Source organism: Mustela putorius, unplaced genomic scaffold, assembly GCF_011764305.1.
Source record: "Mustela putorius furo isolate JIRA1106 unplaced genomic scaffold, ASM1176430v1.1 tig00000174_pilon_pilon_pilon, whole genome shotgun sequence".
In the NCBI taxonomy this organism is placed as follows: domain Eukaryota; kingdom Metazoa; phylum Chordata; class Mammalia; order Carnivora; family Mustelidae; genus Mustela; species Mustela putorius.
This window is the reverse complement of record NW_025421304.1, coordinates 16,112,049-16,127,303: the sequence shown is the minus strand read 5'-3', so window position 1 is coordinate 16,127,303 and position 15,255 is coordinate 16,112,049.

Here is a 15,255-nt window from a genome sequence, read left to right as displayed (position 1 = left end):
AACCAGATGGGGTCCTGTCCCGTGACCACAGAAATGCCTGATCCCAGTGGGAAGGTGAGAGGCCGACTGCGTGCATATTTATAAACCAAACTCCCTGTTCTCGTGGGGGGAAGCGAGGGCCCATGTGGGCAGGCGGCCCCAAGCCCCAGCGCCGACAAAGCCAATGCTTGTCTGGGCTGGCGGAGGGCCGCCAACCTGGCCTCCCACTCGGGCAGAAGCTTGAGTTGCGTCCTCGCCCCCCTCCCCAGGCCACGGAGGAGTCGGGTGGTTACGGAGGTATTTCTGATGTTGTCTCATGAAACCCGAGAGCTGAATCCTGAATGATGGCCACACTCCGGCTGCTCCACTTGGTGACTCGAAGGAATGTGCAATGGGGCGACGCTGCCAATTGTAGCTCAAAGAATGCGGTATTTGTCCATGGAATTAGAGGCAGCTTTCATGTTAACAAACTGAAAGGAGCAGGATTTGGTTTTGCAAAATAAACTCCTCTGGATCTGAGCTGCCCAGTGACGGCCCGGGCTGCAGACGGCCTGAGCTGACTCACTCAGGCAGGGACACCCATCTCGTGTGCTCTCAAATCTGTGTCGCATGCACCACGGCCACACGCATGTGCATCTGAAGAGTGGCAGCTCTGTCCCGGTGAGGAAGAGCTCAGAGCCTGGCTGGGCTCATATCCCAGCTCCACCACCTGTGGAGTGAGCTGAACGACCTTGGACAGGTGACCCAGCCTGACCTGTAAAATGGCTACTAACAGTACTTAGCTCATAGTACTGAACTTGCACAGTACTTAACTAAGCGGGGAGTGATTCTGCAAACGCTTAGAAGGTACCTGGTATCTATAAGTTAATGTCTTTTGAGTCTGAGTGGGACATCCCCTCATCTCTATTTCTGGGGGATCTTATTGAGGTCCCCCCCCAGTGCCTGGGCCATCTTACCTGTAAAAGGGCTCCTCCCCAAGCTGTGGCAGTTGCTGAACACGCAAGAGAAAGGGCTTCTGTGCTCTCAGTATCTGCTTTCAGCATCCTTCTCTGTCTCTGGCTCAAGGCAGGGAAGGTCCCATGACTCCCCAGTGTCACACTGAGCTCCTCGTCAGGCCCAAGCCCTCCAGATACTGGAACGCACTCAAAACCCAGTTCCTGCCCAGGTAACCTGAACCCCAGTGAGGGCTCCCTGAGTGCTGTGGGCCTAGTTCTTTGCACAAAGCCTTTCCCTTCAATTCTCCCCAAGTAGGTTCCATTTCTCCTCTGTTTGGGGGAGGAGGAAACCAAGCTCTAGGGTCCAGGTGAACCTTCCCAATGCAGCGGATTTGGCTGCCCAGTTGTGTTAATGCTCCCAGTGCCACCTGTAGACTTGGCATGATGAGAAGTGGCAGAGGGCATTGACTCTCCGCAGTGATGGACTGCCAGTTCCAGTGACGTCACCAGGAGACACACATACACGCAAAGGCACATGGGCTCACTATTCATTCTGGGTTCCAACATGTTTTGACACCTTCCCGACATCCCCTAGGGTTTCTTTTCCAGGGAGAGCCATGCCCCCTCTTCCCCCTTTGACCTTGGACCCGGAACCGTCACAGTAGCTAGCTGGAATTGAAAACGGCCTTCTATTTTTCACGGCGCCCATTTTTATCATTATCCGCTCTTTACGCCAAATGACATCGATTTTTCCATTTCTGGTAGCAATCAGAGGTTTCTTTGTAAAGTGAATTTAGGTTCAAAAGTGAGTTGATTTTCATGACAGAATATTGTAAGAAGCAATCGTCCAAGTCATCTGTGGATGTGGGGGGAACCGCACAGAGGAGGTCCTCCCATGACTTTAATATGGGAAGGGCTGTATTTTCCTTAATTACTCCTCCAGCCCTGGGCCACCTGCTTCTCGGGCCTGCTCTGTGGGAGTCTGAGTGCTGGGGCAGCCCCAGCCGGACTCCACGGGGATGGTCAGCCGGGCCCTCTTCCCTGCACCCCACTGACTATCCAAACACTATCCAATCAACCGGCCGAGCCTCCAGCCCTGAGCTGGAGTTCTAGAAATTTAACAGGAGATCTAGCTGGAAGGGAGGACTGTTTCAGCAACCCAGATGGATACCGGTGCTGTAGTCCATTCCAGAAGTGAGATAGCAAATGTAGGAAGCAGGACAAGAGAGACATGGCAGGGGGTGGGGGGAGGGCCGGGCGGGGCTGGGGAATGGGGGTTTGTCCTACACACACACACACACACACACACACGAGACACATAGTGCAAAGACATAACGCATCCACACACGGACACAGACAAATACACACACATGCCCAGGCAAACACACGCACACTCCTGCAACGCCTTCCTCCCTTTGAGAGCCAGGAGAACCAGATCCTGGCAGAGGCCAGGGCATGAGGAGACGCCCTCCAGGAGGCCTGCTTGCCTCTGGCCTGAGGCTTCCTGCCCAAAATGGAAGTCTGAAGTCACTACACACAGGGCCTGACAGAAAAGGTATTTGCTGGGTCCTGGCTTAATTACAGAGGCCGTCCTGGGCCTGGCCCAGCCAGCCCAGCCTCTCCCTTCTCTCCTGCCTGTCCTCGTTCCCATGTGTAGGAGCATCTCTGGCCAAGCCGTTTCCTGGACCCGGTGTCCATTAGGCCTCAATTACCTGGCAGGGCCGTGGCCTTTGAAGTGGCTACAGAGGCCGGCGGGAGGCTCTTTTTCTCTCACCTGTCACCACTTATTTTCCTGGGCTCCTGGCCTGTGGCCCGGCATTTTTAACGAATGGGGATTAAATCATGCCGCGGTCACCCAAGTGCCCACGCTCGGCCCCCGGGTCCACGGCGGGGCCATTAAGGCCTCAGCCCGAGCTGGCAGGCGCTCCTTGTGGAAGGGGTAAGGAGAGGCCACCGGGCAGCACATTCTGGACTTTTTTATTGCCTCCTCATTATAGCTATTATCCACAAACACAACCGCTAATGAGAGGGCTCAGGAATTTGGGAGAGGAAGGGTTTCATTTGGGCTAGAGAAGGAAGCCATCGTCTGGCCTGAAATAGCAACGCCCAATCTGAGGCCACCTCTTCCCCAGTACCCCCAGCCCCAGCTGCAAGAGAGGAGCTGCGGGCAGAAGGGGGCGGGAAAGAGACCTTGGACCTGGGCTCTGGAGGCCTGAAAAGAAAGGGAGGCTCGCAGCCCCCCTGTGGGACAACAGTAGTTACTGCACAGACCTGTGCCCCAGCAGTGGGGCCACCGTGCAGCCGATTGTCCCAACCAGGCCACTTCTCAGAGGACAAAGGGAGGGCTTTGCCCAGTTTGTCCAAGACGACAGTCCTCCACCAGAAATGTCCTCCTGAGGCGCTCACCTCAGGTGCAAAAGCCAAGGGTGTGCCAAAATCAATCAAGGTCAATATATTCTTTAAAGATTTATTTATTTATTTGAGAGAGAGGCGGAGAGGCAGTGGAAGAGGGAGATAGAGAGCCTTTCAAGCAGACTCCCCTCTGAGTGTGGGGAGGCCTCAGCTGTAAAAAGAGGAAAATAACAGCAGCCATAGACTTATTGTAAGGTTTTTTATAGGTTTATTTATGGAATTTTCCTAGAACAGTGTCCAACACAGGAGACCTTCCTGTATTCGCCCTGAAAATCCATCACTCCAGGAAACTCTCCTGTCCCAGGCAATCCAGGGTGGTTGGACACCCTAAAGAGAGATGTTCAATAAATGTTCTTTTTTTTTTTTTAAAGATTTTATTTATTTATTTGACAGACAGAGATCACAAGCAGGCAGAGAGGCAGGCAGAGAGAGAGGAGGAAGCAGGCTCCCCGCTGAGCAGAGAGCCCGATGAGGGGCTCGATCCCAGGACCCTGGGACCATGACCTGAGCCGAAGGCAGAGGCCTTAACCTACTGAGCCACCCAGGCGCCCCTAAATGTTCATTTTTATTACTGTTATTACTGTTATTACCACTTATCTGGCATTCCTGTGACCAGGGATCATGCCCCTCATCCCCCTACACACACACACTCTCAGCCCAAGTGTGGGAGATCTGTCCCTTCCTGGACGCTGCCACAGTCTCCTATGTGTGGCCCTATGGTACCACACACTGCAGGGGATTGTAAGCTGCCTCTTCCCACGTCTGTCTGTCCCAGGGGAAGATGAGCTCAGGGACTGTAGGACTGGGATGATCAGGCCGATATTCCGGCTTGTGGGACTATGACCAAGAAACATCTGTTAAATGGACAAATGAATGAGACAGACATCAAAAAAGTGCAGGCACATGAGGCAGATAAAACTAAGCATAAAATGTTAGAAAGTAGAAAAATGTTAAAATCCTAAAACGAACTAGAAATCCCACAAACCCATCTATTTATCTGAAGGGGAGGTGACAACACTCGGAGAGGTGGAATGACCTGTCTCAACCCACATGGCCAAGCAGGAACAGAGGCAGAGTTGGAAGGATAGTCTAGAGTGCTTGCTTGCCTTGGAGAGATGGGGTCCAGGCATTCCCCTGGCAGCTGACACCCTACTAATAAGAGCAACCCGAACCTCTCTGTTCTTCTCAGTGAGGTTAGGAGGGAGGACATGGACTGGAATTAGGAGTCCTGGGTTTTAGTCTCCCAGCACAGTTAATTCTCACCCTGGCCTCCGTTTCCTTATCTGTCAAAGGACAACACGATCTGCCCGTCTGGGTTCCTAGGACCACCATGAAGCTAAGATATAACCATTGATGTGAGGACTTTTGGAAAAGTTAACAATTTGTCTGCAGATGGCAGGGATGGTTAAGAAACGTTGGAGTGCAGGACTTAGTCCCTGATGTCTGGAATTATACAGGAGCTGGTATAGGTAAATCAATGTCGGGATGCTGAAGTCAAAGCTGGGAGTGATGAGACCCCAGAAATCATAATAGCCCAGAGTTTTCTTAGCTTGGAAAACACTAAGAGCTTATTTTTTGATAAATGAAATCAGTGAGAGAAGCTCAACATGAAAATAAAAGATGACATAATTTAAAAGGCAGTTTGATAAATTTAAGTTTATATATTTAACTATTATGAAATTAATCACTATTAAAAGTTAGTTTCTCCTTCAGCACATCCAAGTTAGTTCCTACCAGGCTCTCTCTACAGGTAACAGTTATAAACTTTGGACAAATATAAAAACCATTGACCTAAAAGCCCTGAGGAGCGAACAAATAGAGGTAGATCCCAGAGAGTCAAACCTTAAGAGAAGAGAATGGTATAAAGGGACTTATTCACTGTGCCAGGCAGAGGCTGAAGTCAGCACCACAGAGCACAGGTAAAACTTTGAAACCCAGAGTCTCTGTGGCCAGAAGACCAGAGAACGGTGTTTGAGACAACCATAGCCACCAGAAAGCAAAAGAAGGACCTCAGAAAAGGATGAGCAGAGGAGTGATCCCCCAAACTCTGTATATTAACTGCCTACATTTGGATGGCCCTGTGAACCATGTATGCTTGGGGCAGAATCCAGCTCACAGTAAAAGAAATGAACTGAGGCCTGATTCCTACTCCAAACGAATTTGTGGCTTAAGTCTAACCCAGGTAATTGCTTGTTAAAACAAATAAAAGTCAGTGCTCTTCCGAGGAATATAACAGAGTCCAGAGTCACCACTGTCTAACCTTTACAACATCTTGAGTACAGTCCGAAACTAGCCAATGTAAAAGATGGCCAGAAAATTGTGACCCACTTTGAGAGAAAAGATAATCAATGGGGACTGATGCAGAAATGACACAGTTGCTAGATTTAACAGGCACAAATTTTAAAACAGCTATTGTAACTATGCTCATGGACCAAAAGGAAATATGTTCACAATGAATGAAATCTGAGTGGAGAAACAAAACTATTAAAAAAAAAAAAGAAATTCTAGGATTGACTGGTATAATACTAGAAATAAAAATGAACTTATTAGACTTGGCAGAGTTTTTCTCTGAAGAACAGAGAAAGCGAAGATTGAAAAAAAAATTAAAAATTGGAATCAGACTCATAAATAAAGAGAAAACAGGAAGGGGGTAGAAGCGTGGGCAAAAAGGGTGAAGAGGAGTGGGAGACACGGGTTCCAGTTATGGAATGAATCAGTCACAGAAATAAAAGGCACAACGCAGTGACTATAGTCAATGATATTGTAATAATTGTATGGTAACAGATCATAGTTACACTTGCTAGCTACACTAGCGTAATATATAAACTTGTTGAATCACTGGGCTAGACACCTGAAAGCAATGTACCACTGTGTGTCAACTATGTGCAAGTAATTTTTTTTTTTACGATTTATTTATTTGTTTATTTATTTGAGAGAGAGAAAGAAAGAGAGAGAGCACGGTTGGAGCAGGGCAGAGGGAGAGAGAGACTCCCAAGTAGACTTCCCACTAGGGCTAGATCCCATGACCCTGTGATCAGGAACTGAGCCAAAATCAAGAGTCAGACGTTTAACTGACAGAGGCATCCAGGTGCCCCCTCAAATAAATTTTTAAAATACATTCTAGGGGCGCCTGGGTGGCTCAGTGGGTTAAAGCCTCTGCCTTCAGCTCAGGCCAAGATCCCAGGGTCCTGGAATTGAACCCCACATCGGACTCTCTGCTCAGCAGGGAGCCTGCTTCCTCCTCTCTCTCTCTGCCAGCCTCTCTGCCTGCTTATGATCTCTGTCAAATACATAAATAAAATCTTCAAAAAATATATTTCAAAATATAAAGCCTCAGGTACTTATGACTCTGTATCAAAATGTCTATAATAAATGAAACTGGAATTACGAAGTAGAGGAGATAGTATTTTTAAAAAGTAATGGTTAAATTTCCCCAAATGTGGTGAATGCAGAAAATGTATAGATTTAAGCTTCGTGAATCCCAAGCAGGATAAATACAGAGAAAACTACACACAGGCCTATCATAGTCAAACTGCTGAGCTAATGATAAAGAGAAAATCTCTATCTTTACGTGAAAGAAGCCAGGAAAAGAAAAACCAAATAACAACAACAACAAAACCCCAAATATATTATGTACAGGGAGAGAACAATTTGAAAACACACTAATGTCTTATGAGAGACTATGAAGGCCAAAAAGTAGTTGAATCCCATCTTTGCTGTTCTGGGGGGGAAAATGCCAAGCCAGAATTCCATATTCAGTGAAAATATCCTTAAAGAATAAAGATGAAATAGAGGCATTTTCAGATTAAAAAGTTAAGGAAGTGTGGCCCTGTCAGGTCTATACCACAAACAAACAAACAAAAAATCCTAAAGGATGTCCTTCGGGCTAAAGGGAAACAATAGTGAATAGGAATCTGGACAGTCACAAAGAATGAAGAGCCGCAGAAATGAGAGATGTCTGGTTGAAGGTAAAAGACTGTTTTTTCTCTTCATTTCTTTAACAGAGATGGAATTGTTTCAAGCATCAAAGAATAACTTTGTAGTATGGGGTTTATAATACAGGTAGATGGATTACATAGAACAAGCAGCACATCAAGGATAGAAGGAGACCGTGGCGGAGGAACGGTAAACAGACCTGGACGGTCGCAAGGTTTCTATTTCCTATCACGTGACACACCATCCCTCTCGGTGCACCGTCGCGAGTGAAGGATGTAGCTGATGTCCTTCGAGCAACTGCTGAAATATATAATTTAAACGATAGAGCTAAGAAGGCAACAGATATTAAAATGAAATTCTAAAAATACATTTATAGAATCCAAAGGAAAGCAGAAGGAGGGGAGGTATAAAATCAGAGGCGACTTGCAACCTCCAGATAGAGTTCCGTTGAACAAAGGCATGTGGAGAAATTGTATTCTGAGGCCTGCGTCAAATGAACATTAATTATAATTATTAAGTAATATATCGTTATTACATATAATATATTATAATTGTTATCATTATGAATTGGGTAGCGCACAGTGATGCATCCGTGAGCTCCAGTGTATTTAAATTAGAGAACCTACCTTGGTATGTTTTTTGATTTTTTTAAATCTTTTGTAATGTTTTTAATCAGAGCTTTTGAAATACTGAAGACTCTACAAAAATGAGAAATTATAATTCCACCTTTGACATGTGCAGGGTTTGTAGAATATACTTTAAACTCCTTCTCTCTCTGTCGTGGGTGCGGCTGTGGCCATGGGCGTTCACCCACGTGAGTGTGCATGTGTAAGTGTGTCAGAAGGGTGTCGCTGTGCTGAGTGTGAGAATCCCTGGAATGGCCCGCGGCCCTCCGCAACCTTCTCTTGGGGGTCCTCCCCAGTATCTGAAGGAGGAGAGGGCGTGACAGGCCCCTCTCGCAGCCTCTGCTCTCTGCCTGGGGCCCTCCTCAGCTCGGCCTGGAGGAGGGCACACGCCCCACTGGGTGTGCAAGCCGCACCCGATCGCATCCTTCGTGGCGACCCTACTGGCCCCCATGTCTGGGTGCGGGAAGGTCAGAGATGGGGTTTTAGAGACACTCGTGATTACCTCCTCGGTGACCTTTGAGACAGGCCATTTTGGGGCTGACACCTTTCTAAACATAGCACGGGGGAAGGACTGACATCCCGTTCGTCACCAAAGCCACTTACTCGCCCATCCAGACAGGCCCACACGCCAACGGGAGCCGCTTATAGCCACCTTCAAAAGGGCCCAAAGTGGGTGCAGTGCCCAGGGGACAGAAGGGTGTGGCACTGTGGCCTGAGGCCTCTTGACCAGAGAGGAATCTCTGGAGCATGACATTTAGAGGCTGAGGGTCCGGGGTTCAAATTCTACCCCGGCTCCTGCCCATGTGCACTCCCAATGCTCCTCTGAGTTTTTATCCCCCTTGGCTAAATGGGGCTAAATCGTCCTTCCTGTTCTTAAGAAGCAGGGCCTTCTGCTGGAGCCGAGAGCTGGCACTGACATCCCTCCCCACCGTGGGCTTCTCCCATGCATGGGAGAGGGACCTCTGGGAGAGAGACCCAAGAGGGTCTTGGCCCAGGCAGGGGCAGCCCGGGGCATGCGCAGAGCTGTGGGTGTATGGAGGCCGGCTTTGGATTCAGCTCTAAATCGCTGTGTGTCTTTGGGCAATCTGCATTCCCTTTCTGAGCCTCATTTCTCTGAGCCGCCTCCTGTCCTTCCAGAGCTATTGTGAGTCCTGCTGGAGCCCCTGGTCCCCCACATTGGCATAAAACAGGCTTCGTCGTGGGTCTGGTTGGTCTTCATTGCGGTCTCTTTGCTCCCCCGGCCCCACGCCTGCACAGCCCTGGGTCACTATGAGTCTTCAGAGCCTACTTTCCAGTAATGCACACCAGGCCCGTTTCCCTTCCTCTTGGCACACATTCTCATGTTTCCAGGGGCCCAGTAGCTTCCATGCTGCCCTCAGGCTTCTGTCAATGCAAATTAATTCACTCCAAGGTGGCAGAGACTAAATGCGTCTCCAGACTCATTGCTTTTTCAAAGAGGAGCTAAGTGGGGCCAGGCTTACCCAGTGGTACAACTCAGCACCGGTGACACCTCAGGGGGCCCACAGAGGAGGGGTCTAGGAGCAGAAAACCCCCTCCTCCAGTTCCTTAAGTCGTAGGTCCGTGCTAATAGTCATGTCCCCCAGTACGAAGAGTGGTGAGTATGGTTCTCTAGGACTTTCTATCTTGTTTGCCCCAGTACCACTAAGTGGCAGGGGAGTTGGGGCCCAGGGCATTAGAGGTGAGGGGACCCCCATCCTCCTAATGCAAGTTGTGCTGGGATAGAGGGTCTGCCCGGATGAGTGCGAGAACTTTCGGTCTTCAGCAGCCTCTCTGCCCACGTGCTCAGCCTTGCTAGGGCCAAGGAGCAATCCTAGGAGGTGGCGTGCCCGACTTCAGAGTCGGGGAAACCTGCACCCGCGTTTCATGTCTGCCCCAAATGAGCGTGTGGTCATCCAGGCAAGCAGTCCTCTCTCAGAGCCTCAGTTTCTTTATCTGTGAAATGGGGATAGTATTTCCTCCTGCATAGGGTTGGTGGGTGGTTTAAATAGGCTCCTTGCGAAGAGCCTGGGGCACAATCAAGTTCTCAACACCCAGCAACGTCCGTGATGATGGTGGCAGTGAGGAGAAAGAGGGGAAGGAAGAGGAAGATGTCCGTGTGAGTCTGGCGAGGGTTTGGGAAGCGGGCCCTGAGCTTTGTCAGTGGGAGCTGGGGCGCTGCTGGCTCCTCTCCCTGCCAACATGCTCTTTGCCATCAGCGACATCCGGCTCTCTGCCCTGGATGTGTATTAGGAGTGATTACGTGTCCCTTTAAATTCCGGGAGCTGTCGCTAACCGGTGCCGAGGTTTATTTGCACCGTTTACTTCAGCTCCGTGCAGTCCCTGCCCCTCTCTCCCAGGAGGGGTTAGGGTAGGAGAGACACCTGCTCCGTGTGTTTCATTTCCATGAAAAGCGGGCTTCCTGGGAAGGAACCCCTTTGAAGTGCTCCGGGTTGGCTGGAAATGAGTCCCAGGAGGCAGCCCCCACCCCAGACATTGGGCTCCCCCTTCCTGGAGATGGCGAGGAAGAGAGAGCCTTTTAACAGGAGAATCGTACTGGTTGAAAATTAGTATGGAGGAAAAGAAAAAAAAAAAATGAAGATGAAGCTGACCCAGGAATGAATCGAGCGGGGCTCGTGTCAACCGCATTCTGGTTGACTAGTGGGGTTGTGTTTCCTAACCGCTCTGTAAAAAGGAAAAGCTAAACCCCCCCTCCCCAACACACACACACACACACACACACACTGGAAGGATTGTGCTAGAAAATACTGGAACGAAATTGCTAAAGTGGATCATATCACAGCCATCCACAACATTCGTGGAACCAAGAGCAAAGAAGCCCCGGAAAGGGGGGTGCAGGCTCTGTGTGGGTACCTCTCCTTGACCCCACAGATGCCTCTGCCTCTGAAGACTCCTCGCCCCATGGGGAGAGGCATGGCTGCAGGATGGACAGAGTTTGGCCCTCCCAAGTGCAGGGCTCAGAGCGCAGATGCCTCCTGCGCAGGTCGCCATGGGGTCATGGTCGTGTTGGGACCCACAGCCACCATCGAAGTGGGTGCAGCTAGTTGGGACGACAGTTTGGCTATTCCTGAAAGTCCAAATGCATGTAGATCCTAGGACCCACAAGTGACACCTCTTTGTGGCTACCCCGGAAAAAACACCACTGCAGATAAAAAGGTGTGTGCAGAAATGATCACAACAATATGACTTACAGAAGTCGAAACACTGGAAACAAGCTAACAGTCCAACAGGTGGGGAATGTCAAATTCAAAGACGCCATGGGCAGAGCATAGACTACTGGGCAACCGTTAAACAGTGTTGTTGTACATGGTCTCACGAGGGGCGGTCATGAAGGCCTATTGTTGGGTGGAAAGAAGCGGAGTACTTTCAGCCGACTTACAGCAAATCGAAAGAAAACAAAACAAACACCGTCTATTTCCACAGGTACATGCAGATCTAAATAAATCCACAGAAACACATCTGGAAGAATTTCCAGCCGTAAGATACCAGAGATTGTCTCCAGGGAATGGGGTAGGGGACCAGGACTAGGAGACCAGGGCGAAAGGAACTTTAATCAAATCTGTAGTAGGTATATCCACATATAGTCATGTGTCCCTTGTGTAATCCAAATTTCATGTAAATTTTAGTCAAGTGAACATTCAGTTGAAACCTATGCTCCTGACTCCTCTTTAGAGCACAGGACAGTTTCCAAAGCATTTCTTTCTCACTCAGAGTTTGTTAACTCAGTGGAGCCAGGAAAGACCCATTTTATAGATGGGAAAATCAAGTGCATTACAGATACTAGTCAAGAGTTTCCTGAGCCACTGGGTGGCTCAGTGGGTTAAGCATCTGCTTTCAGCTCAGGTCATGATCTCTGGGCCCTGGGATTGAGCCCCACATTGAGCCTGCTTCTCCCTCTCCCCCTGCTTGTACTCGCTCTTGCTCTCTCTCTGTCAAATAAATAAATAACCTAAAGAGAGAGAGAGAGAGAGAGAGAGAGTCTCCAAACCCCTCCTAGTAAGGATTCTACCCAGAAGTATTAGAGGTTGACAGGTAAGGGAAAAATATATCATTGTTTTTTAAGATTGAATGAAAGAACCCCACATTCTCTTTATCATCACACCTTAGCTGATGAAGTGTGATCATCTGAGGGTCTTGCTTCTGCTACAGCCTCTTCCTTGGACCCCTGCTTTACTCTATTTGTTTTCATCCTTCCCAGCCTAGCTCAGTCTCACCTCCTCCAGAAAGCTAGCCCTGACTGCCTCAGTCCAGTCTACTTCTCCTTCCTCTGCTTCTTCTGGTTTAGCTAAAACTAGCCTTATGTATCCATCCACAGGAGTATTTGCTGTGCATCCCAATAGGAAAATGAGAAAGAAATACAAAAAAGCAGACAGGAGACTGGAAAAACAGAGTCTACTGGGACATTTGGGGCAAAGAAAACAGTCTGCCACAGAACAATAACGAATGTTCATACTTGAAGTCATCCATAAAAGGTTAGTGTTCAGAGCTCTCCAAGGAAATAGGAATATATATGATCTATTTTAGAAAATTTTCCCCATGAAAAAAGTTAAATTTAAAAAATTGCATATAGAAAGGGTGGCCTTCGATAGTCTAAAATTTTAAATATGTGGGTAAGCTTCATTGACCCCAGAGTTCTGGCTACCTGAGGCAACCCAAGCTGCCTGTTGCATGAGTGCTGGTCTGTTTCTGTCCTCTTCAGGCTCCTCTGAAATTGGACATCCACGTTCTGTGCCTGCACTAGCATCCTGATGGCCCCAACACCAGGCTTGGCCTCACAGAGAAAGATGCCCATCTGAGCACAGGCTCACAACCCAGAATGGATTTTACACCCCTGACTCCTGCCCAACCCTGAGCCTGGCATATAGCCCTAGTTCTAAGACATTAGCAGGATAAGACCAAGCTGCAAAAAAGTATGTAAAGTAGGTGAGGATAGACCAGAGAAGTGGGCATCCGTGATCTGATTTCAACAATGCTGGGGAGGATGCAAGAGGCAGGTTTACGGACATGAAAGAGATGGAATCGTAGAAACCCAGAGTCCACAAGCCCATGGAGAACATCAAGATTCCAATGCAGTAAAGAGAGTTCATTTGGTTTGCAGGCTGCAATCATTTGCTAATGTCTGTTGCGACAAGAAGGTTCATTGGCAGGATCCCGACTCTGTGGGAAAGATGGCCACGGGCGATTGGCTATCCATTATTGATGTCTGCCCCGAGCAGAATAAGAGGGACATGGAAAATGCCAGAGAGTTACTCTCCTTGCTCTAGTCCACTGCCCTTATTATATAGAGAGGGTAGTGGTCCAGAGAGGAGGGTAAATTGCCCAAAGTCACCCAGCAAGGAGGAGGTAGATGGTTTAGAACAGGGCTTTTCAATATGATGGCCCACTAGCCACATGTGGCTATTACCCCTTGAAATGCAGTTGGTCTGAATTAAGACGTACAAACATCATAAAATCCAGTACTTTGGATTTTGAAAACTTTACACGAAAAAAAGAGTGTAATGTGTCTCATTAACATTTCAATATTGGTTGCATGTTGAAGTGATAATATTTTGGACATATTAAGTTGAACAAACTATATTAATAAATCAACTTCACCTGTTTCATTTTACTTTTTTAAAAATGTGGCTACTAGAGAATTCAAAATTACATACATGGTTCACATTACGTTGCTGTTCAACAGCACTATTTTAGAACAAAGTGAAGGTTCTCTGTCAGGCAGAGGGGGAAAAGCTCTAGGGGACTTATTATCCTAATCTAGGAGCTCATTCCACTGGCTGGAGCAAGAGCCAAAAATGTTTTGGTGAATCCATGGTGCTTGGTCCAACTTTATGTTCTTAAGATGATAAAATATTGGGACAAATGAATGGACCACCGTAAAGGTTAAAGTCACTTCTGTGTCCCATACTATACTGTCCCACCTGCTACAGGACCTTCTATGCCGAAGCCATTTGAAGTTTATGACCTCTGTGGGCTCATCTCACCCAAAGAGGGTTGATCCTACAGCTCGATCCTACAGCTCGATCCTACAGCTACAGCAGCTGGGGCGTCCAGAGGCAAGGTTAACTTGCCAAGGTCACATGGGCAAGCAGTAAGAAGGGGTTAGCGCTCCTTCCACTATGTGGGTGGGAGGGAGAAGGAACACCTCCACTGGTGCCTATTTTTAGGACCAGACTGAGCCAAAGAATTGGACGTGTTCTTCTGAAAAGCTCTGAATGGAATGCAGCCTCACAATAAACCATAATCAAAACCTGACTTTGCAAGGCAGGGAGGGAAAGAGCCCCTCCTGTTAGTCCTTAATTCAAACATCCCTCTGGAGGGAACAGGGGTCTAGCTGGGCCTGCCTAAGGTGGAGGGTGTAGCAAGGCACCAGCCCTGGGTGGCCACGGGCAATTCATGGCTCTTTCTGGGCCTCAGTGCCCCTGCCTCTGCCATGAGGAGGGTCAAGGTGATTTCATTCAGCTGCTCCAGTCTCTCTAATTCCAGAAAAACCTGTTCTGCTTCAAAGTTGCTGACCCAGGGACACTTGATAGGTTCGGATCTAAGAAGAGTAGAGAATGTAGAGATCTAAGAATAGAGTGGGGGGACAAAGCTCAGTTTTAGGGGATCTGAGGTACCATGTTCCTCAGGACCGCAGTGCACAGTTGTGCAGGTTGTTCACTGCACCAAACCACCCCTAATAAAGATAATGGAAGAAGAAATCCAGCCTCTGCTCCATTGTTTTCAGCAGAGTGCCTGATACAGGAGCTGTGTTTGCCCTAAAGAAGGTGCAGCACTGCTAATGGGCACGAAGGCACTGTATGAGTTAACAAGGGGTCCTAGTGTTCCCCTCCTATTGCACACCCACTTCCCAAATGACTCCACCTACCTTTTGCTTCAATACCCAAACAATCACCCTGATTTAGTGCCACACATGAAATCAGTACATCTTACAGCTTGAGGTCAGAGAGCAAGATCATTAACTATGACCTTGGAGCCCAAGATAGCCACAGGCACAAGGGTTGGGGGAAAGGAGCACATCCAGTGTGTGAGGAAGCCAACAGGCCAGGCCAGCAACCGGGGGACATCTCTGGACCTGGGTCCCTGCCCAGCTCATGGTCCAGGAGCCACCTCACTACCTTCTCCCCACATGGCCCTGGAGAATTTCCTTCCTGGGCCTCAGCTTTCTCATCTATGAAGTGGGGGTGATTGTCCCAGGGCCAATGAGAGGCCGGAAGGTGTGGTGGTGCGGTGCAGGTGAAAGCACATGCTAGGCCCGGCACATAGGCTAATGGACAGGCATGAGGCAGGGTGTGCAGGGTCTCAGCTTCCCCTGGGATTGCCCTGCGTGACTCACCCTGCCCTGTTCCCTC